This window comes from Ranitomeya variabilis, chromosome 5 (assembly GCF_051348905.1).
Source record: "Ranitomeya variabilis isolate aRanVar5 chromosome 5, aRanVar5.hap1, whole genome shotgun sequence".
Lineage (NCBI taxonomy): Eukaryota > Metazoa > Chordata > Amphibia > Anura > Dendrobatidae > Ranitomeya > Ranitomeya variabilis.
The window spans coordinates 38,280,288-38,307,149 of record NC_135236.1 but is presented as its reverse complement, the minus strand read 5'-3'; the positions used below and the strand labels follow the sequence as shown (position 1 = coordinate 38,307,149).

The following is a 26,862-nucleotide window of genomic DNA, read 5'->3' as shown; positions in this document are numbered from 1 at the left end:
ACTTTGATGGAATGGTCTGCGGGCGTCACGTTGCATTTGCAGAGCCCCTGATGTGCCTAAACAGTAGAAACACCCCACAAGTGACCCCATTTTGGAAACTAGACCCCCCAAGGAACTTATCTAGATGTGTGATGAGCACGTTCAACCCCCAAGTGCTTCACAGAAGTTTACAACGCAGAGCCGTGAAAATAAAAAATAATTGTTCTTTCCTCAAAAATTATGTCTTAGCAAGTAATTTTTTATTTTTGCAAGGATAACAGGAGAAATTGGACCCCAACAGTTGTTGCTCAGTTTGTCCTGAGTACGCTGGTACCCCAAATGTGGGGGTAAACCACTGTTTGGGTGCATGTCGGGGCTTGGAAGGGAGGGAGCACCATTTGACTTTTTGAATGCAAGATTGGCTGGAATCAATGGTGGCGCCATGTTGCGTTTGGAGACCCCTGATGTGCCTAAACAGTGGAAACCCCTCAATTCTAACTTCAACACTAACCCCAACACACCCCTAATCCTAATCCCAACTGTAGCCATAACCCTAATCCCAACCCTAACCCCAACACACCCCTAACCACAACCCTAACCCCAACACACCCGTAACCCTAATTCCAACCCTAACCCTAATCCTAACCCTAATCCCAACCCTAACCCTAATCCCAACCCTAACCACAACTGTAACCCCAACACACCCCTAACCCTATCCGTAACCCTAACCACAAGCCTAATCTTAACCCTATTTCCAACCCTAACTCTAATTCCAACCCTAACCCTAAGGGTATGTGCCCATGTAGCGGATTCGTGTGAGATTTTTCCGCACGACTTTTGAAAAATCTGCAAGTAAAAGGCACTGCGTTTTACCTGCGGATTTACAGCAGATTTCCAGTGTTTTTTTGTGCAGATTTCACCTGCGGATTCCTATTGAAGAACAGGTGTAAAAAAAAAGCGTTTCTGCACGGAATTTTCCGCACCATGGGCACAGCGGATTTGGTTTTCCATAGGTGTACACGGTACTGTAAACCTGATGGAAAACTGCTACGAATTCGCAGCGGCCAATCCGCTGCGGATCCGCGGCCAATCCGCTGCGGATCCGCGGCCAATCCACTGCGGATCCGCGGCCAATCCGCTGCGGATCCGCAGCCAAATCCGCACATGCCATAACCCTAACCCTACCCCTAACCCTAACCCTACCTGTAACCCTAACCCTACCCCTAACCCTAACCTTACCCGTAACCCTAACCCTAGTTCTAACCCTAACCCTAGTTCTAACCCTAACCCTAGTGGAAAAAGAAAAAAAAAATATTTTCTTTATTTTATTATTGTCCCTACCTATGGGGGTGATAAAGGGGGGGGTTTATTTATTATTTTTTTTATTTTGATCGCTGTGATAGAACCTACCACAGCGATCAAAATGTACTTGTAAGGAATCTGCCGGCTGGCAGATTCGGCGGGCGTACTGAGCATGCGCCCGCCATTTTGGAAGTTGGCGGCGCCCAGCGAGGAGATGAACGGACACCGGGAGGATCGGTAAGTATGAAGTGGTGGTGGGGGGGTGGATTTGAGCACAGGGGGGGTGATCGGACCACAGGGGGGGTGAGTCTAAACAAGGAGGGAGCGGACAGCAGGACGGGGGAGCCGGCAGGCGGACGGAGGGGACCGGACCCCATAACGGAGCACTGGGGGGGGCGATCGGTGGGGTGGGGGGCTCACATCAGTGTTTCCAGCCATGGCCGATGATATTGCAGCATCGGCCATGGCTGGATTGTAATATTTCACCAGTTTTTTAGGTGAAATATTACAAATCGCTCTGATTGGCAGTTTCACTTTCAACAGCCAATCAGAGCGATCGTAGCCCCCCCTGGGCTGAAGCACCACTCCCCCTGTCTCTGCAGATCGGGTAAAATGGGAGTTAACCCCTTCACCCGATCTGCAGGGACGCGATCGTTCCATGACGCCACATAGGCGTCATGGGTCGGATTGGCACGGGTTTTCATGACGCCTACGTGGCGTCATGGGTCGGGAAGGGGTTAAACACTATTATTTATATTTTCTCTGCAGCAAACGCTACTGCAGAGAGGATATGAATCGCGGCTTCAGCACCATGTGGGGGGGACAGCGCTTACTGTAGTGCTGTCTCCTGCACGCACACGGACCCCAGACGGAGAATGTCCTTGTGAGGTCCGTGTTTTACACGGACCCATTGACTCTATTGGGTCCATGTAATACGTGCGCTCCCACGAACACTGACATGTCTCCGTGTTTGGCACACGGAGACACGGTCCGCAAAAAATCAATGACATCTGAACAGATGCATTGATTTTTATGGGTCTACGTGTGTCAGTGTCTCCGGTACGTGAGGAAACTGTCACCTCACGTACCGGAGCCACTGACGTGTGAAACCGGCCTTAATCTGAGTTCACACCTTTCTCTTTCAGTGAGTCAGCCAAGATATTTTGCCCGTGACAGAGTTCGTCAATAGAGATTCAGGTGAACTAAGTCCCAAAATGTCTCCAAGGCGCTCCCTCTGCATGCACTTTGCAAAAACATGAATATCTAATTTTTGAGTTGGCTGTGATGGCTGAGTGGTTAAGGCATTGGACTTGAAATCCAATGGGGTTTCCCCGCACAGGTTCAAATCCTGTTCACAGCGTTGTGTTATAACATGAGATAAACATTAGAATTTGTCAAAAAGAGTAAAGCTATGCTTATATTGGTAAAATGGGCCAAATGATATGAAATGGGACAAGTATTCATATTTCAAAATTTGAGCCTCAAAATAGAAACTAAGCAGTTTGAAAACTATAAGAAACATTACTATATGTTTCCCAGGACATTAATGGTATCATTCACTGATCTCTGGAAACTCTGATCAGAACTGTATTGGTTGCTAAAAATGCTCTACACCAAATTTTTTCAGCAATCAAATGTCAAATAACGTAAATAAACTCGTTACTAAAACACATCGGAGAACCATCAGTGATGGCATACATTTTTTATGATCGCATATTTAAGACGATGGACTTAAAGTTCACATTCTGTATGAAATCATGTTCACAGTGCAGTGTTTTACCTTTAAAAAATTGGATTTTGCTTGTGAAAGTTTAATGAAAACAAAATATAGAAAAAGGTGGGATTAAGAAAAAAATCAAGAAGATTAATTCCCTGGCAGTGTGCAGTTTCCAACCACAATTGGGACCATGAGAAACATCTGGTGAACAACATCCCTGTAGTCCTCAATATACAATCCCACTATCTCCTTCTACTTGTTAGGCCTCTTTCACACGTCAGTGTCTCCGGTACGTGTAGTGACAGTTTTCTCACGTACCGGAGACACTGACACACGTAGACCCATTTATATGAATGGGTCTATGCACATGTGCGTGTTTTCACACGGACCGTATGTCCGTGCTGAAAACACGTACACATGTCCGTTTTCTACCGGCAGCACGGACCACAATACGTCCTGCACAGGTGCACACGGAGAACAGTGTGCACTCTCCTCCGTGTGCACGTACCACCCGCAGGAGAGACAGCGCTACAGTAAGCGCTGTCCCCCCCCCCACTGTGGTGCTGAAGGCGGCATTCATCTCTTCTCCCCCGCCGGAGAGAAGAGATGAAAGATCAAGTTTTGTGTTTTTTTCGTGAAAAATAAATTTTGCATGTGCCCCCCGCCTCCCCCCTCAGTGCGCCGCCTGGTCCCTTGCCGCAGAAATACTCACCTAGCTCCCGCCATGTCTCCTCTGTCCTCTCCGCGCTGGCAGCCTCTACTGTGTGAGCGGTCACGTGGGACCGCTCATTACAGTCAGTGAATATTCCCTGACTGTAATGAGCGGCACCACATGACCGCTCACACAGGAGAAGCTGCCAGCGCTGAGAGGAGAGAGGAGACATCGCAGGAGCTAGGTGAGTATTTCTGCCGCAAGGGGCCGGGCGGCGCACTGGGGGGAGGCGGGGGGCACATGCAAAACTTATTTTTCACCCCCCCCCCAAAAAAAAAGATCTTTCATCTCTTCTTTCCAATGAACACTGGGGGAGAAGAGATGAATTCTGCCTTCAGTACCACATGCAGGGGGGACAGCGCTTAGTGTAGCTCTGTCTCTCCTGCACGGTCCGTGTGGTCCTCAGGTGGCACACGGGCGGCACACGGATGCCGCACGTGTGCCACACTGATGTGCCACTTGAGCACACGGACATACAGACATGGATATCTCCGGTACCGGTTTTTCCGGTACTGGAAATATCAGGACGTGTGAAAGAGGCCTTAATCTGAGTTCACACCTTTCTCTTTCAGTGAGTCAGCCAAGATATTTTGCCCATGACAGAGTTCGTCAATAGAGATTCAGGTGAACTAAGTCCCAAAATTTCTCCAAGGCTCTCCCTCTGCATGCACTTTGCAAAAACATGAATAGCTAATCTTTGAGTTGAGTTGGCTGTGATGGCCGAGTGGTTAAGGCGTTGAACTTGAAATCCAATGGGGTTTCCCTGCACAGGTTCAAATCCTGTTCACAGTGTAGTGTTTTAACATGACAAAAACATTAGAATTTGTCAAAAACAGTAAAGCTATATTTATATTGGTAAAATGGGCCAAATGATATGAAATGGGACAAGTATTCATATTCCAAAATTTGAGTCTCAAAATTGAAACTAAGCAGTTTGAAAACTAAAAGAAACATTACTAGATGTTTCCCAGGACATTAATGGTATCATTCACTGATCTCTGGAAACTCTGATCAGAACTGTATTGGTTGCTAAAAATGCTCTACACTAGTGTTGAGCATTCCAATACCGCAAGTATCGGAATTCCGATACCGAGATCCGATACTTTTGTGGTATCGGGTATCGGTATCGAAACAACATTAATGTGTAAAATAAAGAATTAAAATAAAAAATATTGCTATACTCACCTCTCCGATGCAGCCTGGACCTCACCGAGGGAACCGGCAGCGTTCTTTGCTTAAAATGCGCGCGTTTCCTGCCTCCCGTGACGTCACGGCTTGTGATTGGTTGCGTGCCGCCCATGTGACCGCGACGCGACCAATCACAGCAAGCCGTGACGTAATTTTCAGGTCCTGAATGCAGAATTAGGCATTCAGGACGTGAAATTACATCACGGCTTGCTGTGATTGGTCGCGTTGCGGTCACATGGGCGGCACGCAACCAATCACAAGCCGTGACGTCACGGGAGGCAGGAAACGCACGCATTTTAAGCAAAGAACGCTGCCGGTTCCCTCGGTGAGGTCCAGGCTGCGTCGGAGAGGTGAGTATAGCAATATTTTTGTATTTTAATTCTTTATTTTACACATTAATATGGATCCCAGGGCCTGAAGGAGAGTTTCCTCTCCTTCAGACCCTGGGAACCATCAGGTATACCGTCCGATACTTGAGTCCCATTGACTTGTATTGGTATCGGGTATCGGTATCGGATTAGATCCGATACTTTGCCGGTATCGGCCGATACTTTCCAATACCGATACTTTCAAGTATCGGACGGTATCGCTCAACACTACTCTACACCAAATTTTTTCAGCAATCAAATGTCAAATAACGTAAATAAACTCGTTACTAAAACACATCGGAGAACCATCAGTGATGGCATACGTTTTTTATGATCGCATAGTTAAGATGATGGACTTAAAGTTCACATTCTGTATGAAATCATGTTCACAGTGCAGTGTTTTACCTTTAAAAAATTGGATTTTGCTTGTGAAAGTTTAATGAAAACAAAATATAGAAAAAGGTGGGATTAAGAAAAAAATCAAGAAGATTAATTCCCTGGCAGTGTGCAGTTTCCAACCACAATTGGGACCATGAGAAACATCTGGTGAACAACATCCCTGTAGTCCTCAATATACAAACCAATTATCTCCTTCTACTTGTTAATCTGAGTTCACACCTTTCTCTTTCAGTGACTCAGCCACGATATTTTGCCAGTGACAGAGTTCGTCAATAGAGATTCAGGTGAACTAAGTCCCAAAATTTCTCCAAGGCTCTCCCTCTGCATGCACTTTGCAAAAACATGAATAGCTAATCTTTTAGTTGGCTGTGATGGCCGAGTAGTTAAGGCGTTGGACTCGAAATCCAATGGGGTTTCCCTGCACAGGTTCAAATTCTGTTCACAGCGTAGTGTTTTAACATGACAAAAACAATATAATTTGTCAAAAACAATAAAGCTATATTTATATTGGTAAAATGTGCCAAATGATATGAAATGGGACAAGTATTCATATTCCAAAATTTGAGTCTCAAAATTGAAACTAAGCAGTATGAAAACTAAAAGAAACATTACTAGATGTTTCCCAGGACATTAATGGTATCATTCACTGATCTCTGGAAACACTGATCAGAACTGTATTGGTTGCTAAAAATGCTCTACACCAAATTTTTTCAGCAATCAAATGTCAAATAACGTAAGTAAACTCGTTACTAAAACACATCGGAGAACCATCAGTGATGGCATACGTTTTTTATGATTGCATAGTTAAGATGATGGACTTAAAGTTCACATTCTGTATGAAATCATGTTCACAGTGCAGTGTTTTACCTTTAAAAAATTGGATTTTGCTTGTGAAAGTTTAATGAAAACAAAATATAGAAAAAGGTGGGATTAAGAAAAAAATCAAGAAGATTAATTCCCTGGCAGTGTGCAGTTTCCAACCACAATTGGGACCATGAGAAACATCTGGTGAACAACATCCCTGTAGTCCTCAATATACAAACCAATTATCTCCTTCTACTTGTTAATCTGAGTTCACACCTTTCTCTTTCAGTGAGTCAGACAAGATATTTTGCCCATGACAGAGTTCGTCAATAGAGATTCAGGTGAACTAAGGGTACCGTCACACAGTGCCATTTTCATCGCTATGACGGCACAATTCGTGACGTTCTACCGATATCGTTACTATATCGTTGTGTCTGACACGCTACTGTGATCCAGAACCCCGCTGAGAATCGTACGTCGTAGCAGATCGTTTGAAACTTTCTTTCGTCGTCTAGTGTCCCGCTGTGGCGGCATGATTGCATCGTGTGACACAGGTTGTATACGATGTGCGCACAGTAACCAACGGCTTCTACATCGCAAATATGTCATGAAATTATCGCTCCAGCGCCGTGTATTGCAACGTGTGACCGCAGTCTACGACGCTGGAGCGATAATCATACGACGCTGCAACGTCTTGAATCGTGCCGTCGTAGCGATGAAAATGGCACTGTGTGACGGTACCCTTAGTCCCAAAATTTCTCCAAGGCTCTCCCTCTGCATGCACTTTGCAAAAACATGAATAGCTAATATTTGAGTTGGCTGTGATGGCCGAGTGGTTAAGGCGTTGGACTTGAAATCCAATGGGGTTTCCTCACACAGGTTCAAATCCTGTTCACAGCGTAGTGTTTTAACATGACAAAAACATTAGAATTTGTCAAAAACAGTAAAGCTATATTTATATTGGTAAAATGGGCCAAATGATATGAAATGGGACAAGTATTCATATTCCAAAATTTGAGTCTCAAAATTGAAACTAAGCAGTTTGAAAACTAAAAGAAACATTACTAGATGTTTCCCAGGACATTAATGCTATCATTCACTGAACTCTGGAAACTCTGATGATCAGAACTGTATTGGTTGGGGGGCGTGGCCTGGCTTCTGAGGATGCAGGTCGTATAGAGCGGGAGCTCCTATCCCAGGACCCTTAAAGCGGCTCACAGCAGTGCACAGACGGCACCTTCTTCTCCTAAACTCCCCACACATACGCCTTATCATTCGGTGAGTGTATGGGGAAATCTAAAGCCAGCGCAGGGGACCCTTCCAGGCGCCTTGTGGATTTCTTTGCGGCATCCCCACAGCAGCCCCAGAGATCCAAGATGGCGCAGCTATCCCCAAGATCCTCTAGAGCTGCACGCCGAGGCTCTCAGTCTTCTGCTTCAAGCACAGCTGCGGCGGATCCCTCAGAGGCCCCAGTTACAGCTTCATTGCTCAGGGACATGCTTGGAGACCTACGTACCTCCTTGCAGGAGGATATGCGTTCCATGATGGCAGAACTCAGGGGGGAGGTGGAGGAGTTAGGAGGCCACACGGATCACCTTGAAAATAAAATGTCCGAACTGGTAACTTCTCACAATGATCTATGGGAGGCTCATGATAACCTGCAGCTGCTTGTTACCAAAACCCATGCTAAAACCCTGGATCTGGAGGACAGGTCCAGGAGAAACAATGTGAAACTCAGAGGTATTGCTGAAACAATTGGGGCTGATGATCTCAAAGCCTATCTGCAAGATTTTGTCATTTCTGTCCTCCCTCTTTATACCAAAGATGACATTGTGATAGACCATATTCATCGGATCCCTAAGCCCCCAGGCCTTGACCCTGCAGTCCCCAGAGATGTACTAGCTCGTATCCATTTTTTTGCTATGAAAGAGGAATTCATGCAAGCAATGAGATCGAAACCGTCCCTACCTGAATGATTTGCTGCCATTACTGTTTTTCCTGACCTGTCTCCGGGAACTCTAGCCCTCCGCAGGGCATATGCACCATATACCTCAATCCTGAGGGAAAAGGGTATATTATACCGCTGGGGTTTCCCCACCAAATTATGCATCCGTTAAGACGGGTTGTTCACCACGTGCCTATCCCCGTCGCAAGCAGCCAAGACCCTGTCCCAATAGGGCTTTGATCCTTCTGCACCCACTCCTGCCTCTACTTCCACCAAGCCTGGAGGACCTAATTCCCGGAGCCGCCGCATCACCCCAGACTGGAAGGTTGCCTGAAGTGCCACTATTTCCCATTTCCTGGCTGGAAGAATTTCTTTTTCCTTTTCCCGCAGAGTTCTAGTTTTTCTTTCATTATTTTTTCTCCTTGATTTTTCGCTGAGACTGGTTTCCGGCGGGAACTCCCTCAGCCTATTGCCCCTTAGGTGAACTGTTTTCTATTCTCACCTTGGACTCAGGATATCCCTGGACGTCCTTTTGTTTAAATGTTTGGATTTTGTATGTTTGTTTCCCCCCTCCTCCTCCCCCCACTCCCCCCTGTCCCCTTCCCCCCCCCTCATTTCAGTCTGATATTGCTGGATATTCCACGACTTGTCAGCATCTTTTTTTTATGAGTAATGGGTATGCATGTCTACTTCCGCATTTTGTATAACATTTTACAATGAGTGTTTCTTTATACTCTATTAATGTTAACGGCCTCAACTCCCCTGGTAAGAGATCGATTGTCTGGCGTCAGCTCGCTAAATCCAAACACGATATCATATGTTTGCAGGAGACACATTTACTAGAACGGGATAATATAAGAATGTATTCGAATTTATATCCCCATCAATTTTTCGCGAATGGGAAGGCCAAAAAAGCTGGGGTGGCAATCTTTTTTAGCAAGGCTAACTCTTTTCAACTAATTAGTTCCGTAGTCGATCCGGCGGGCAGATATATCATAATTTTATGTTTAATCAACAATACCCCTTACACCATTGCCTCTGTGTATGGCCCAAACTTTGGTCAGGTTAAATTCTTAAATAATCTATTTCAAATTTTAGGTAACTGTCAGCATGGCTATAAATTAGTGGCCGGAGACTTTAATATTCCAGTTTCTAAGAATCTGGATTGTCCTTCGGCTGCTGTGACTAGGGGTGATGCGGCCCAGCTGATTAACTCTAACAATTTACACGATATTTGGAGATATCTCCACTGTAATGAGAGAGACTACACATTTTGGTCCCCCCGCCACAGTTCTTACAGTAGAATTGATTATATTTTAGTAAATGACGTCGCCCTCCCCCACTGCATTTCTGCAAATATAGGTAACATCACTTGGTCGGATCATGCCCCTGTATCAATCTCTCTAAAAGACCCTCTTTCAGTCAGACCTCCTTCACACTGGCACCTTAATGACCACCTTCTTTCTGAGCAAACGAACTCTATACTGATTGAAAACTCTTTGCAGGAATTTTTTGCCTTTAATGACTCAGCGGATGTGCGTGAGGACTCCCTCTGGTTCGCCCACAAGGCAGTGGCTCGTGGTCTCTTCATTAAGATGGCTGCGACAGCTAAACACAAGTATAATTTAAATCTTCAATCTGCCTTGGCTGAGGTGGCCCGGCTGGAGTCTCTCCACAAGTCCAGCCCTTCCCCTCAATTATTTTCCAGTCTTTCTGATGCACGCCTGCACATTTGCCAGCTTCTCCTCCATAGAGCAGAAAATTCGCTCAGGAAATCGAAAGCCAAATTCTACTCCATGGGTGACAGAGCGGGCGCTTTATTAGCTAAACGCGTTAAAAAAAAAGAAGCCCACTCCAAAATTGCTTATCTTCTGAAGTCGGATGGCTCTCGGATTTATAATCCAATCCATATCGCTGAAGAATTTGCCTCTTATTATTCCTCATTACATAACCTAGATTCTGATGAAAATACTCCTCAACCTTCTCATGACTCAATTAACGCCTTTCTGAGTAAAGCGAACCTTCCTACAGTTAGTTCGGAGCAGTTGTCCCTTCTTAATGCTCCCATAGAGGCAACGGAAATCTCCCAAATAATCAAAGAGGCCAAAAAACGCTCCGCCCCAGGTCCAGATGGCTTTTCCTTTTCATATTACTCTCATTTTCTTTCTATCCTCTCCCCTTTTCTCATACGTTTATTTAACTACTGGCGCTCTTTGGGTACAATTGAGAAGGAGGGTCTGCAGGCTTGTATATCGACCCTTCCTAAACCTGGGAAGCCTATGAACTCCCCTGGCAATTTTCGCCCCATTGCCCTTTAAATTGCGATGTAAAGATATATGCTAAAGTCTGGGCCAATAGGTTATTGTCAGTACTCCCATCTTTGGTTCACTCGGATCAGGTTTTGTTTGTCCCGGGTAGGCAGACTAGAGATGGTACGAGACGCCTGATCGACCTGCTGGACGTGGTGGAGAGGGGGAATTGCCCCAGTGTGTTCCTGTCCCTCGACGCGGAAAAGGCGTTCGACCGAGTACACTGGGGCTATATTGCAGCCACTTTGCACAAATTTGGTCTTACTGGCCAGATTTTTTCTGCTATTATGGCTTTGTATTCCAACCCTTGTGCCTCTGTCCGCTCAGCCGGTTTCAAATCCCGTATATTCTCCATTTCAAATGGGTCCCGGCAGGGTTGCCCCCTCTCCCCCATCATCTTTGCTTTAGTCATGGAACCCATGGCGGCTGCGGTAAGACAATGCCCTGACATTAAGGGGGTGATGGTGGGGAACCGAGAACACAAAATTGGCCTCTACGCCGACGATGTAGTGTTGACTTGCTCTGCTCCCCTTCAGTCACTATCTGCAGCGTCTTCCATTCTCACCCAATTTGCTGAAGCCTCATATTATAAGCTAAATTTGTCCAAATCCACAATTTTCCCCCTATTTATCTCATCTTCTCTCCAACTTCAAATCCAATCTATTTATCCTTTTATATGGTCTCCGCTTGGTTTCACATATCTAGGTATTCAAATTACCCATATTAAAAACATTGTTCGCCTTAACTGCGACTCAACCCTCCGCGAAATTAAAAAAGAAATTGACCACCTTACCTGCTCTCAACTTTCTTGGATGGCTAGGATATAAACATCTAAAATGTTAATTCTCCCTAAACTTATATATCTTTTTAGATGCCTCCCTCTTGCTATCCCCTCTAAGCGCCTCTCTGCTTTTCAAGCACTTATTGACCGTTTTATTTGGAATAATAGGCCGCATAGAATAAAATGCTCTCTAATGGCTCTTCCATATGCCAGGGGAGGTCTTGGTGCCCCCCAAATCCACCTATATCATAAAGCTGCCATCCTAGAACCTCTTAAGATCTGGTGGGAGGGGAATTCCTCCCTCCAATGGTTTCATATTGAACCACACTTTGCCCCTAGGGGCTCTCTCAAATTATTGCTGGAACTTTGCTTGCTCCGGCCGCCCAAATGGAGCTCGTCTCTTAAATCTATTTGCTCCGCCACTAAAGTTTGGGCAAGTCTTTGCCTTACTTATCTCCCTTTTATATTTGATTATGTCTCTATTCAAACACTAGAATACGCAATAGAGGGTTTGTCTCTCCTCGCCTGGGGGGACTGCGGGATACACCGAGTGAATGATCTTTATAATGAGTTTGGCCTGAGGTCATTTTCGGATCTCACTGCTCGCTATAACTTGCCTTCTAGGGCTTTGTTTCAGGATTTCCAAGTTCGTAGCTTCCTCAAGCGTTGCAACTGCTTTGGTGTGGCCGTGTCCCCTCTGGGTGTGGAGACCCCGATCCATAGATTTTTCAGACCAAACACTTGGATCGCTCATGGCATTTCCATCATTTATAAGTCCCTTCTCTCTCATGATTCTTCTGAGAAACTCCCATTTATGTCCACTTGGGAGGACGCCCTTGCGTTCAGGGCCTCCCCGGAGGATTGGAGCATGGCTATGCTGCATCCTTCCAAATTTTCTTCGTGCCTTGGTCACCTCGAGCAAAGCAAAAAAATTCAGCTCCTATGGTATTTCACTCCTGTTAAACTAGCCAAATTTTATCCATCCTCTTCCCCCTTGTGCTGGAAAAATTGCAATATTTCTGGTTCGTTGGCTCATGTATGGTGGAATTGCCCTCATGTGCAAATATTTTGGCGTCAGGTTGAAATGATCCTTGCAGAGGTGACCCATCTCCCCATCAACCTAACTGGACCTTTAGCAGTTTTGGGAATATCTCTCTTGGACTTCCCACCTGCCCTTCAACCCATTATCTCTAATATCCTTGTTGCGGCCCGACAATGCATTGCAAAACATTTGAGATCTTCTAGTATTCCCTCCAAACCTGAATTAATATCGAGAATTAATCTACACTTTAGTTATGAGTCGATTACTGCACACTGTCTTGCTAAGAAGAATAAGGTCCTTACATGGTGGGATCCTTGGGTCTCCTCACCCTTCATTTCCTCCCCTGATCACCATCCCCCTTCTCCTTCTAGTTGACCCAAGTGTATGCCATCATAACTATATATGCGACTTTGTATTGTAATTATTGTAATTTTTGATCTCAATCTTGATCGTGGATATCTTGTATCTATGTTGTTCCTCTTCCCCTCCCCCCTTCCCTCTGATGTATTTTACTTGTACTTTGTTTACTCAATAAAAATTGAATGGTTAAAAAAAAAAGAACTGTATTGGTTGCTAAAAATGCTTTACACCAAATTTTTTCAGCAATCAAATGTCAAATAATGTAAATAAACTCGTTACTAAAACACATCGGAGAACCATCAGTGATGGCTTACATTTTTTATGATCGCATAGTTAAGACGATGGACTTAAAGTTCACATTCTGTATGAAATCATGTTCACAGTGCAGTGTTTTACCTTTAAAAAATTGGATTTTGCTTGTGAAAGTTTAATGAAAACAAAATATAGAAAAAGGTGGGATTAAGAAAAAAATCAAGAAGATTAATTCCCTGGCAGTGTGCAGTTTCCAACCACAATTGGGACCATGAGAAACATCTGGTGAACAACATCCCAGCAGTCCTCAATATACAAACCAATTATCTCCTTCTACTTGTTAATCTGAGTTCACACCTTTCTCTTTCAGTGAGTCAGCCAAGATATTTTGCCCATGACAGAGTTCGTCAATAGAGATTCAGGTGAACTAAGTCCCAAAATTTCTCCAAGGCTCTCCCTCTGCATGCACTTTGCAAAAACATGAATAGCTTATCTTTGAGTTGAGTTGGCTGTGATGGCCGAGTGGTTAAGGCGTTGGACTTGAAATCCAATGGGGTTTCCCCACACAGGTTCAAATCCTGTTCACAGCGTAGTGTTTTAACATGACAAAAACATTAGAATTTGTCAAAAACAGTAAAGCTATATTTATATTGGTAAAATGGGCCAAATTATATGAAATGGGACAAGTATTCATATTCCAAAATTTGAGTCTCAAAATTGAAACTAAGCACTATGAAAACTAAAAGAAACATTACTAGATGTTTCTCAGGACATTAATGGTATCATTCACTGATCTCTGGAAACTCTGATCAGAACTGTATTGGTTGCTAAAAATGCTCTACACCAAATTTTTTCAGCAATCAAATGTCAAATAACGTAAGTAAACTCGTTACTAAAACACATCGGAGAACCAACAGTGATGGCATACATTTTTTATGATCGCATAGTTAAGACGATGGACTTAAAGTTCACATTCTGTATGAAATCATGTTCACGGTGCAGTGTTTTACATTTAAAAAATTGGATTTTGCTTGTGAAAGTTTAATGAAAACAAAATATAGAAAAAGGTGGGATTAAGAAAAAAATCAAGAAGATTAATTCCCTGGCAGTGTGCAGTTTCCAACCACAATTGGGACCATGAGAAACATCTGGCGAACAACATCCCAGTAGTTCTCAATATACAAACAAATTATCTCCTTCTACTTGTTAATCTGAGTTCACACCTTTCTCTTTCAGTGAGTCAGCCAAGATATTTTGCCCGTGACAGAGTTCGTCAATAGAGATTCAGGTGAACTAAGTCCCAAAATTTCTCCAAGGCTCTCCCTCTGCATGCACTTTGCAAAAACATGAATAGCTAATCTTTGAGTTGGCTGTGATGGCCGAGTGGTTAAGGTGTTGGACTCGAAATCCAATGGGGTTTCTCCGCACAGGTTCAAATCCTGTTCACAGTGTAGTGTTTTAACATGACAAAAACATTATAATTTGTCAAAAATAATAAAGCTATACTTATATTGGTAAAATGGGCCAAATGATATGAAATGGGACAAGTATTCATATTCTAAAATTTGAGTCTCAAAATTGAAACTAAGCAGTTTGAAAATTAAAAGAAACATTACTAGATGTTTCCCAGGACATTAGTGGTATCATTCACTGATCTCTGGAAACTCTGATCAGAACTGTATTGGTTGCTTAAAATGCTCTACACCAAATTTTTTCTGCAATCAAATGTCAAATAACGTAAATAAACTCGTTACTAAAACACATCGGAGAACCAACAGTAATGGCATACATTTTTTATGATCTCATAGTTGAGACTACGGTTGAGCGACTTTCATTTTTTAAAGATCGTCGGGTTTTGTGAAATCCGACTTTGTCCAGAGTCGAGTCGAGTGCAGTCGGCCGATTATCGCTAAAAGTCGGTGATCGACCGAAAAACAAAACCCAATGCAAGTCAATGGGGAAGCATAGTCGGCAGTGAGTGGAGGCCAGGAAAACACCTACAGTGCCCATTTTAATGCCAAAAACATCCATTCTTGTTTCTGAAGCTTGTCAATCTTAATTAACTTTATAATAATAGTTGTTCAATGGAACTTGGGGGTCATTTGGCAAAAGTTGTGGGGGGTAGGGCTGGTTCAAGGTTTTAGTGGGCCCAGGAATCGTGGACTACGTCATGGCGGTGGAGCAGGGAGAGGTAAGTATTTCAACGTTGCAAGTGCTGTGATCCTGAGCAAGCAGGGGGACACACTTGTTCGCATTGGCACTCGCACAGGGCCCCTCAAAGTACAGCAGTGTATTTGCACGGTGGGGGTGCCTCCCACCAGCAGCGACACTTTTGCGTACTCTGAGGGGCCCTGTGCCAGTGACGTCGCCAACGAGTATGCCCCCCCCACCTGAAGAAGGAACCTGCACTTTCATCTGCACCTTCCTCTTTGTCCCTGTGTAAGGTGGTATAACATGCGGGAAGGGGAACCTTACTTTCAGCAGGGTCAGATTCTGGCTGTGTAGAGTGCAAGGGGAATGTAGTGGTCTAGGTCAATGTACCAGCAGACTCATCTAGCAGTGGCTGGGCAATGGGCAGGATGAGGAGGAAACAGATATAGGGCCAAAGAATAAAGTAGGCTAAATGCAGTTCAAAATTGGTAACAGGACTAAACAGGTGGCATTGCTTTGTTCAGTGGAGTAGCAAACCCAGGAGCAGCAGACACTGTTTTAAGAGCCCAAACACACCAATAGGCCAAATGCAGTTTAATATCTGATACTTTAGGCCAAAAGCCTAAGACTGAAGCTCAGCTTTATTCAGTTGAGGGCAAACACCAGGGAGGGGCAGACACCGTTAGTAGGCCCTAACCACCAATTTTTAAAAACACAGCACTTAATGAGAGCCAGAAGGTTGAAGCTCAGCTTTATTCAGTTGAGGACAAACACCAGGGAGGGGCAGACACCGTTAGTAGGCCGTAACCAAAGTTGAAGGCCAAATGCAGTTTAATATCTGATACTATAGGCCGAAAGCCAGAAGGTGGAAGCTCAGCTTTATTCAGTTGAGGGCAAACACCAGGGAGGGGCAGACACCGTTAGTAGGCCCTAACCACTATTTTTAAAAACACAGCACTTAATGAGAGCCAGAAGGTTGAAGCTCAGCTTTATTCAGTTGAGGACAAACACCAGGCAGAGGCAGACACCGTTAGTAGGCCGTAACCAACATTGAAGGCCAAATGCAGTTTAATATCTGATACTATAGGCCGAAAGCCAGAAGGTGGAAGCTCAGCTTTATTCAGTTGAGGGCAAACACCAGGGAGGGGCAGACACTGTTAGTAGGCCCTAACCACCAATTTTTAAAAACACAGCACTTAATGAGAGCCAGAAGGTTGAAGCTCAGCTTTATTCAGTTGAGGACAAAAACCAGGCAGGGGCAGACACCGTTAGTAGGCCGTAACCAAAGTTGAAGGCCAAATGCAGTTTAATATCTGATACTAAAGGCCGAAAGCCAGAAGGTGGAAGCTCAGCTTTATTCAGTTGAGGGCAAACACCAGGGAGGGGCAGACACCGTTAGTAGGCCCTAACCACTAATTTTTAAAAACACAGCACTTAATGAGAGCCAGAAGGTTGATGCTCAGCTTTATTCAGTTGAGGACAAACACCAGGCAGGGGCAGACACCGTTAGTAGGCCGTAACCAAAGTTGAAGGCCAAATGCAGTTTAATTTCTGATACTATAGGCCGAAAGCCAGAAGGTGGAAGCTCCGATTTAGACAGTGGAGGACAATTTGAATTAGGGACTGCAGACAGACTTAGTAGCCTGTCCCCTGTGGACCATGCATCCACCACATTAACCCATTGCGCCTTAATGGACACGTAATCTTCCGTGGCCATGCCTACAGGTCCATGCGTCTGTTGTCAGGTGCACCTTTGTACTCACAGATTGCCAGAGTGCATGTACAATGCGGTTTTTACATGCTGGTGGAGGGTTGGGATGGCTTTTCTCGCAAATGAAGCATCGACTGGTTAGCTTGTAGCGTGGTACAGCGTAGTCCATCATGGCCTTATTAATAGTAAATAAAATATATAACTAGGCTCTATGAACTTTTAAATAGGTTCCAGGGGTACACGGGCAGCATTGGTGTGGTCAGTGGAGGAGTATTGCAAGTAGGGGCCGCAGACAGGCTAACAAAGGACTAAAATAACAAACAATAGGCAGGCATGGCAGTTTTAAATCGGTTACATGGATAAACAGGCAGGCAGCATTGTGGTCAGTGGAGGAGTATTGCAATAGGGGCCGCAGACAGGCTATCCAAGGCCTAAAATAACAAACAATAGGCAGGCATGGCAGTTTAAAATCGGTTACATGGATACACAGGCAGGCAGCATTGTGGTCAGTGGAGGAGTATTGCAGGTAGGGGCCGCAGACAGGCTATCAAAGGCCTAAAATAACAAACAATAGGCAGGCATGGCAGTTTAAAATCGGTTACATGGATACACAGGCAGGCATTCCAGGCAGCATTGTGGTCAGTGGAGGAGTATTGCAAGTAGGGGCCGCAGACAGGCTATCAAAGGCCTAAAATAACAAACAATAGGCAGGCATGGCAGTTTAAAATCGGTTACATGGATACACAGGCAGGCAGCATTGTGGTCAGTGGAGGAGTATTGCAGGTAGGGGCCGCAGACAGGCTATCAAAGGCCTAAAATAACAAACAATAGGCAGGCATGGCAGTTTAAAATCGGTTACATGGATTCACAGGCAGGCACTCCAGGCAGCATTGTGGTCAGTGGAGGAGTATTGCAAGTAGGGGCCGCAGACAGGCTATCAAAGGCCTAAAATAACAAACAATAGGCAGGCATGGCAGTTTAAAATCGGTTACATGGATACACAGGCAGGCAGCATTGTGGTCAGTGGAGGAGTATTGCAAGAAGTGTCTGACACAGTTAGTACTCCCAAAAAATAAATAGATGTTAATGTCTCACAAAACAACTATGAATAAAAAAAAGGGTGGCATGCTTAGGTACAGGGTGGGCTCATCTGCAGAGTTTATGACAAAGTAATTTGGCAGTAAATTAGTATTTACTGGTGTCAATATGGGACACTGACCCAGACTACTTTAACTATCATCATAGATATCAACAAATTGGTATTGTTTGTCAGTGCCAGGCATTGAATGATGTCAGCGCATAGACTAAACATTGGTGGAGCTGTGCGAGATAATTTGGCACGTGGTAGAGCACAGTTTGAGCTGGGGGGGAACTCTCTTGTGGCCGGCGGTACCGCCCCAGGGCCCCTCATGTTACAACGGCATGTCTGACGTTGGGTGCGCACCACCACTTCCAGAGACACTACATTGTACTATGAGGGACCCAGTGGCAGTGCCGTCGACCAAAAGCGAGCACACCCACCTCTTCTGACAAACAGCACTGTAACTAACGGGTGCTTGCACCAAGTGTCGAGAGTGAGACAACGGCCCCGTGGGGGGAGTTTTCCCATTGGGGGATGTGTAAACATGTCGTATGCTGGTCAAACAGCTGCTGCAAATTAACAGATTTTAACACTCAGTAAGACCAGTCCACAAGCAAGACCTTTTTATAGGAAAGCTAGGTGTCGGCCGGGAACGGTGGGGCAAAATAATTTGAAATCCAGGAGTGGTTCATTTTAATGAAGGTGAGATCATCCACATTTTGGGTAGCCAGACAAGTCCTTTTTTCGGTTAATATTGAACCAGCAGCACTGAATACTCTTTCTGATAGCACACTAGCTGCTGGGCAAGCAAGCTCCTGCAACGCATATTCTGCCAATTCAGGCCAGGTGTCTAATTTTGATGCCCAGTAATCAAATGGGAATGACGGTTGAGGGAGAACATCAATAAGGGCTGAAAAATAGTTAGTAACCATACTGGACAAATGTTGTCTCCTGTCACTTTGAATAGATGCTGCAGTACCTGTCCTGTCTGTGGTCATTGCGAAATCACTCCACAACCTGGTCAGAAAACCCCTCTGTCCAACGCCACTTCTGATCTGTGCACCTCTAACACCTCTGCCCTGTAGCCCACTGCAGCTCGTATGAGAACCATCACCGGCGCTGTGTGCTGGGAATGCCTGAATCAAACGGTCTACAAGAGTAGCTTGTTTGGTTGCTAATATTTGTTCGAGGTTCTCATGTGGCATAATATTTTGCAATTTGCCTTTATAGCGAGGGTCAAGGATGCAGGCCAACCAGTAATCATCATCGCTCATCATTTTAATAATGCATGGGTCCTTTTTGAGGATACGTAAGGCATAATCCGCCATGTGGGCCAAAGTTCCAGTTGGCAAATCTGCGGTTGTGCTGGTTTGAGGGGCAGTTACAGGCAAATCTACGTCACTTGTCTCCCTTACAAAAACAGAACCCGGCCTTGCAACGCCACTAATTTCTGTTGGCCCAGGAGAAACTTCCCCATTAAAAAAGTACTCATCCCCATCATCCTCCTCATCCTCCTCCTCCTCTTCGCCCGCTACCGCATCCTCTACACGGCCCTGACCAGACAATGGCTGACTGTCATCAAGGCTTTCCTCTTCCTCGGCTGCAGACACCTGCTCCTTTATGTGCATCAAACTTTGCATCAGCAGACGCATTAGGGGGATGCTCATGCTTATTATGGCGTTGTCTGCACTAACCAGCCATGTGCATTCCTCAAAACACTGAAGGACTTGACACAGGTCTTGTAGCTTCGACCACTGCACACCTGACAACTCCATGTCTGCCATCCAACTGCCTGCCCGTGTATCCTCCCACAAATACATAACAGCACGCCTCTGTTCGCACACTCTCTGAAGCATGTGCAGTGTGGAGTTCCACCTTGTTGCAACGTCGATAATTAGGCGATGCTGAGGAAGGTTCAAAGAACGCTGATAGTTCTGCATACGGCTGGAGTGTACAGGCGAACGGCGGATATGCGAGCAAAGTCTGCGCACTTTGAGAAGCAGGTCGTTTAACCCCGGATAACTTTTCAGGAAGCACTGCACCACCAGGTTTAAGGTGTGAGCCAGGCAAGGAATGTGTTTCAGTTGGGAAAGGGCTATGGCAGCCATGAAATTCCTTCCGTTATCACTCACTACCTCGCCTGCCTCAAAATGTACAGTGCCCAGCCATGACTGAGTTTCTTTCTGCAAGAACTCGGACAGAACTTCCGCGGTGTGTCTGTTGTCACCCAAACACTTCATTGCCAATACAGCCTGCTGACGCATGCCACTAGCTGTCCCATAATGGCACACCTGGTGTGCAACAGTGGCAGCTGCGGATGGAGTGGATTTGCGACTGTGGTCTGTGGACGATCTCTCGCTTCTGCATGAGGAGGAGGAAGAGGAGGAGGGGGGGCGAATGCCTACAGCCAACTCTTTCCTTGACCGTGGGCTAGGCAGAACTGTCCCAATATTGCTGTCCCCTGTGGAGCCTGCATCCACCACATTCACCCAGTGTGCCGTGATGGACATGTAACGTCCCTGGCCATGCCTACTGGTCCATGCATCTGTTGTCAGGTGCACCTTTGTAGTCACAGACTGCCTGAGTGCATGGACGATGCGGTCTTTAACATGCTGTTGGAGGGCTGGGATGGCTTTTCTAGAAAAGAAGTGCCGACTGGGTAGCTCGTAGCGTGGTACAGCGTAGTCCATCAGCGCTTTGAAAGCTTCGCTTTCAACTAACCGGTAGGGCATCATCTCTAATGAGATTAGTCTAGCAATGTGGGCGTTCAAACCCTGTGTACGCGGATGCGAGGATGAGTACTTCCTTTTCCTAACAAGAGTCTCATGTAGGGTGAGCTGGACTGGAGAGCTGGAGATCGTGGAACTAGCGGTGGTGCCGGTGGACATGGGTGAGTGAGAGAGGGTTGGAGATGGTATTCTTGCCGGTGCCCTACATGCAGTGTTTCCTACTACGAACCTGGTGATTCCCTGACTGCTTTGGCTTGGCCTGGCGACGAAAGCTGCACAGATACTGCAGGTGGTGTGGGAAATGGTCGGCTTACAGGGAGGGAAGGGATGTAATGTTGCTGACTAGCTTCATTGGCCGAGGGTGCTGCAACCTTTAGGGACGTTTGGTAGTTAGTCCAGGCTTGCAAATGCATGGTGGATAAATGTCTATGCATGCAACTTGTATTTAGACTTTTAAGATTCTGACCTCTGCTTAAGGTAGTTGAACATTTTTGACAGATGACTTTGCGCTGATCATTTTGATGTTGTTTAAAAAAATGCCAGACTGCACTCTTTCTACTATCGGATACCTTTTCAGGCATTGCAGACTGAGCTTCTTTAACCGGATGGCCACGCTGTCCTCCAACTGGATAAGGTTTTGCCACATGTTTTTGGCCAGATACGGGCCCGGTATGTGGAACCTGTTGTGATGTTGATGCCTGCTGTGGCTCCTCCTCCTCCGCTTCAGAACTACTGCCGCCAGCACCCTGTTCCCCCAATGGCTGCCAATCAGGGTCCACAACTGGGTCATCTATGACCTCCTCTTCTATGTTGTGCGCAACTTCGTCTGTGTCACCGTGTAAGTCGGTGGTATTGCGTTCGTGACGGAGCACCATAGTCTCCGCTGGTTTTGATTCTGCCTCAGTACACTGCGAGGGCAATGTTCTGGTCTGAGTCAAAGGAACAGCATAGTAATCTGGCTGTGGCTGTGCATCTGTGCACTCCATGTCCGATTCAACTTCTAATGGGCATGGCCTGTTAACTGTTTCACTGTGTAACCCAGGAACGGTATGTGTAAAGAGCTCCATGGAGTAACCTGTTGTGTCGACTGACGCATCCTTCACTGTTTTTTTTAGTGAAGGACACAAGGAAGCGACTTGTTCCTGACCGAGAGCATCCACTGACGATGCACTGCTCTGACATTTGGCACTTTCCGAGGAGGAGGCGAAATAGTTAGAGGCAGAGTCAGCAATGAAAGCCAATACTTGTTCCTCCTGCTCCGGCTTCAAAAGTGGTTTTCCTACTCCCAGAAAAGAGAGCGTTCGAGGCCTTGTGTAGCCAGACAACGAACCTGGCTCAACAACTCGAGAATTACGTGCTGTACTGCTTTTACCACGACCACCTGATGCTCCACCACCACTACCATCATTACCAGCTGACAATGACCGCCCACGGCCACGACCTCTTCCACTAGACTTCCTCATTGTTTGCAAAACGTAACCAAAGTAACGCTATTTGTTACTGTAAAACAACTTATCAGGTGAACTCAAACTTCTGTAGGATTTATATATACCTTTATAGGTGCCTGACACTGAAAGGAAAATCAGGCCCAATGTTACACACTAGGCTTTCTGTGCCCCAATAATTTGAGACAGATGGCACACACAGGACCAGCACTCAAGCAGAAATGCCAATCTTAATCTCCCACTATTTTTTTCTTTTTTTCTGGGAGAATTTATCCTAAAAAAAAAAAAAATGGCCAAGTATTACACAGTGTTTTCGGTGCCACACAATGAGAGACAGATGCCACACACAGCAATGGCATGGCGGCAGACTTGCCAATATTTATCTCCCACTAATTTTTTTTTTGGAAAAGGGAGAATGTACCCAAAAAAAAAAAAAAATGGCCAAGTATTACACAGTGTTTTCGGTGGCACACAATGAGAGACAGATACCACACACAGCAATGGCACGGAGGCAGACTTGCCAATATTTATCTCCCACTAATTTTTTTTTGGGAAAAGGGAGAATTTAGCAAAAAAAAAAAAATGGCCAAGTATTACACAGTGTTTTCGGTGGCACACAATGAGAGACAGATACCACACACAGCAATGGCATGGAGGCAGACTTGCCAATATTTATTTCACACTAATTTTTTTTGGGGAAAAGGGAGAATGTATCCAAAAAAAAAAAAGGCCAAGTATTACACATTGTTTTCGGTGCCACACAATGAGAGACAGATACCACACACAGCAATGGCACAGAGGCAGACTTGCCAATATTTATCTCCCTGCAGTTATCTCAGAAAAGTATGGCAGGCAGCTATAAAAAGGACTGCTGCACACAAAAGTGTGGACAAACACACAAGATAGCTTTGCAGAAAGGAAGGAAAAACAGGATTTGTGCTTTGAAAAAAGCAGTTGGTTTGCACAGCGGCGTACACACAGGCACAGCAATGCAGCTATCAGGGTCAGGGAGCCTTCTAGTGCAGCCCAATGAGCTACAGCGCTGAGGAAAAAAAAATGTAGCTTCCACTGTCCCTGCAATCAAAAGGTGGTGTTGGACAGTGGAAATCGCTACAGCACAAGCGGTTTGTAGCTTTATGTACCCTGCCTATCACTATCCCTGCTTCCGAAGAAGCTGCAGCAACCTCTCCCTACGCTCAGATCAGCAGCAGTAAGATGGCGGTCGGCGGGAACGCCCCTTTATAGCCCCTGTGACGCCGCAGAAAGCAAGCCAATCACTGCAATGCCCTTCTCTAAGATGGTGGGGACTGAGATCTATGTCATGACGCTGCCCACACTCTGCATCCACCTTCATTGGCTGAGAAATGGCGCTTTTAGCGTCATTGAAACGCGACTTTGGCGCGAAAGTCGCGTACCGCATGGCCGACCCCACACAGGGATCGGCTCGGTTTCATGAGACGCCGACTTTGCCAAAAGTCGGCGACTTATGAAAATGAACGATCCATTTCGCTCAACCCTAGTAAAGACGATGGACTTAAAGTTCACATTCTGTATGAAATCATGTTCACAGTGCAGTGTTTTACCTTTAAAAAATTGGATTTTGCTTGTGAAAGTTTAATGAAAACAAAATATAGAAAAAGGTGGGATTAGGAAAAAAATCAAGAAGATTAATTCTCTGGCAGTGTGCAGTTTCCAACCACAATTGGGACCATGAGAAACATCTGGTGAACAACATCTCTGTAGTCCTCAATATACAAACCAATTATCTCCTTCTACATCTGAGTTCACACCTTTCTATTTCAGTGAGTAAGCCAATATATTTTGCCCGTGACAGAGTTCGTCAATAGAGATTCAGGTGAACTAAGTCCAAAAATTTCTCCAAGGCTCTCCCTCTGCATGCACTTTGCAAAAACATGAATAACTAATCTTTGAGTTGGCTGTGATGGCCGAGTGGTTAAGGCGTTGGACTCGAAATCTAATGGGGTTTCCCTGCACAGGTTCAAATCCTGTTCACAGCGAAGTGTTTTAACATGACAAAAACATTTGTCAAAAACAGTAAAGCTATCTTTATATTGGTAAAATGGGCCAAATGATATGAAATGGGACAAGTATTCATATTCCAAAATTTGAGTCTCAAAATTGAAACTAAGCAGTATGAAAACTAAAAGAAACATTACTAGATGTTTCTCAGGACATTAATGGTATCATTCACTGATCTCTGGAAACTCTGATCAGAACTGTATTGGTTGCTAAAAATGCTCTACACCAAATTTTTTCAGCAATCAAATGTCAAATAATGTAAGTAAACTCGTTACTAAAACACATCGGAGAACCAACAGTGATGGCATACGTTTTTTATGATCTCATAGTTAAGAAGATGGACTTAAAGTTCACATTCTGTATGAAATCATGTTCACAGTGCAGTGTTTTACATTTAAAAAATTGGATTTTGCTTGTGAAAGTTTAATGAACACAAAATATAGAAAAAGGTGGGATTAAGAAAAAAATCAAGAAGATTAATTCCCTGGCAGTGTGCAGTTTCCAACCACAATTGGGACCATGAGAAACATCTGGTGAACAACATCCCTGTAGTCCTCAATATACAAACCAATTATCTCCTTCTACTTGTTAATCTGAGTTCACACCTTTCTCTTTCAGTTAGTCAGCCAAGATATTTTGCCCGTGACAGAGTTCGTCAATAGAGATTCAGGTGAACTAAGTCCCAAAATTTCTCCAAGGCTCTCCCTCTGCATGCACTTTGCAAAAACATGAATAGCTAATCTTTGAGTTGGCTGTGATGGCCGAGTGGTTAAGGCGTTGGACTTGAAATCCAATGGGGTTTCCCTGCACATGTTCAAATCCTGTTCACAGCATAGTTTTTTAACATGACAAAAACATTAGAATTTGTCTAAAACAGGAAACCTATATTTATATTGGTAAAATGGGCCAAATGATATGAAATAGGACAAGTATTCATATTCCAAAATTTGAGTCTCAAAATTGAAACTAAGCAGTATGAAAACTAAAAGAAACATTACTAGATGTTTCTCAGGACATTAATGGTATCATTCACTGATCTCTGGAAACTCTGATCAGAACTGTATTGGTTGCTAAAAATGCTCTAAACCAAATTTTTTCAGCAATCAAATGTCAAATAACGTAAGTAAACTCGTTACTAGGGTTGAGCGACTTTCATTTTTTTAAGATCGAGTCGGGTTTTGTGAAACCCGACTTTGTCCAGAGTCGAGTCGAGTGCAGTCGGCCGATTATCGCTAAAAGTCGGGGATCGACCGAAACACGAAACCCAATGCAAGTCCATGGGGAAGCATAGTCGGCAGTGAGTGGAGGCCAGGAAAACACCTACAGTGCCCATTTTAATGCCAAAAACATCCATTCTTGTTTCTGAAGCTTGTCAATCTTAATTAACTTTATAATAATTTTTGTTCAATGGAACTTGGGGGTCATTTGGCAAATTTGTGGGGGGTAGGGCTGGTTCAAGGTTTTAGTGGGCCCAGGAATCGTGGACTATGTCACGGCGGTGGAGCAGGGAGAGGAAAGTATTTCAATGTTGCAAGTGCTGTGATCCTGAGCAAGCAGGGGGGCACACTTGTTCGCATTGGCACTGGCACAGGGCCCCTCAAAGCACAGCGGTGTGTTTGCACGGCGGGGGCGCCTCCCACCAGCAGCGACACTTTTGCGTACTCTGAGGGGCCCTGTGCCAGTGACGTCGCCAACGAGTATGCCCCCCCACCTGATGAAGGAACCTGCACTTTCATCTGCACCTTCCTCTTTGTCCCTGTGTAAGGTGGTATAACATGCGGGAAGGGGAACCTTACTTTTAGCAGGGTCAGATTCTGGCTGTGTAGAGTGCAAGGGGAATGTAGTGGTCTAGGTCAATGTATCAGCAGACTCATCTAGCAGTGGCTGGGCAATGGGCAGGATGACGAGGAAACAGATATAGGGCCAAAGAATAAAGTAGGCTAAATGCAGTTCAAAATTGGTAACAGGACAGGACTAAACAGGCGGCATTGCTTTGTTCAGTGGAGTAGCAAACCCAGGAGCAGCAGACACTGTTTTAAGAGCCCAACCACACTAGTAGGCCAAATGCAGTTTAATATCTGATACTATAGGCCCAAAGCCAGAAGGTTGAAGCTCAGCTTTATTCAGTTGAGGGCAAACACCAGGGAGGGGCAGACACCGTTAGTAGGCTGTAACCAAAGTTGAAGGCCAAATGCAGTTTCATATCTGATACTATAGGCCCAAAGCCAGAAGGTTGAAGCTCAGCTTTATTCAGTTGAGGGCAAACACCAGGGAGGGGCAGACACCGTTAGCAGGCCCTAACCACCAATTTTTAAAATAATAGCACTTAATGAGAGCCAGGAGGTTGAAGCTCAGCTTTATTCAGTTGAGGAAAAACACCAGGCAGGGGCAGACACCGTTAGTAGGCCGTAACCAAAGTTGAAGGCCAAATGCAGTTTCATATCTGATACTATAGGCCCAAAGCCAGAAGGTTGAAGCTCAGCTTTATTCAGTTGAGGGCAAACACCAGGGAGGGGCAGACACCGTTAGCAGGCCCTAACCACCAAT

At 45.1% G+C, this 26,862-nt stretch overlaps 8 non-coding genes across 8 annotated transcripts; all 8 read left to right on the top strand.

The window, feature by feature from the left end:
* Positions 1–2,559: 2,559 nt before the first annotated feature.
* Positions 2,560–2,641, top strand: TRNAS-UGA (transfer RNA serine (anticodon UGA)). The gene has a single exon. It is a non-coding gene; the product is annotated as a tRNA-Ser (tRNA).
* A 1,779-nt stretch (positions 2,642–4,420) lies between these two features.
* On the top strand, positions 4,421–4,502 carry TRNAS-UGA (transfer RNA serine (anticodon UGA)). The gene has a single exon. It is a non-coding gene; the product is annotated as a tRNA-Ser (tRNA).
* A 1,528-nt stretch (positions 4,503–6,030) lies between these two features.
* TRNAS-CGA (transfer RNA serine (anticodon CGA)) lies at positions 6,031–6,112 on the top strand. Its single transcript has one exon. It is a non-coding gene; the product is annotated as a tRNA-Ser (tRNA).
* A 1,175-nt stretch (positions 6,113–7,287) lies between these two features.
* On the top strand, positions 7,288–7,369 carry TRNAS-UGA (transfer RNA serine (anticodon UGA)). The gene has a single exon. It is a non-coding gene; the product is annotated as a tRNA-Ser (tRNA).
* A 6,297-nt stretch (positions 7,370–13,666) lies between these two features.
* TRNAS-UGA (transfer RNA serine (anticodon UGA)) lies at positions 13,667–13,748 on the top strand. Its single transcript has one exon. It is a non-coding gene; the product is annotated as a tRNA-Ser (tRNA).
* A 779-nt stretch (positions 13,749–14,527) lies between these two features.
* Positions 14,528–14,609, top strand: TRNAS-CGA (transfer RNA serine (anticodon CGA)). Its single transcript has one exon. It is a non-coding gene; the product is annotated as a tRNA-Ser (tRNA).
* A 9,602-nt stretch (positions 14,610–24,211) lies between these two features.
* TRNAS-CGA (transfer RNA serine (anticodon CGA)) lies at positions 24,212–24,293 on the top strand. Its single transcript has one exon. It is a non-coding gene; the product is annotated as a tRNA-Ser (tRNA).
* Positions 24,294–25,066: 773 nt separating this feature from the next.
* Positions 25,067–25,148, top strand: TRNAS-UGA (transfer RNA serine (anticodon UGA)). Its single transcript has one exon. It is a non-coding gene; the product is annotated as a tRNA-Ser (tRNA).
* The last annotated feature ends 1,714 nt before the right edge of the window (positions 25,149–26,862 follow it).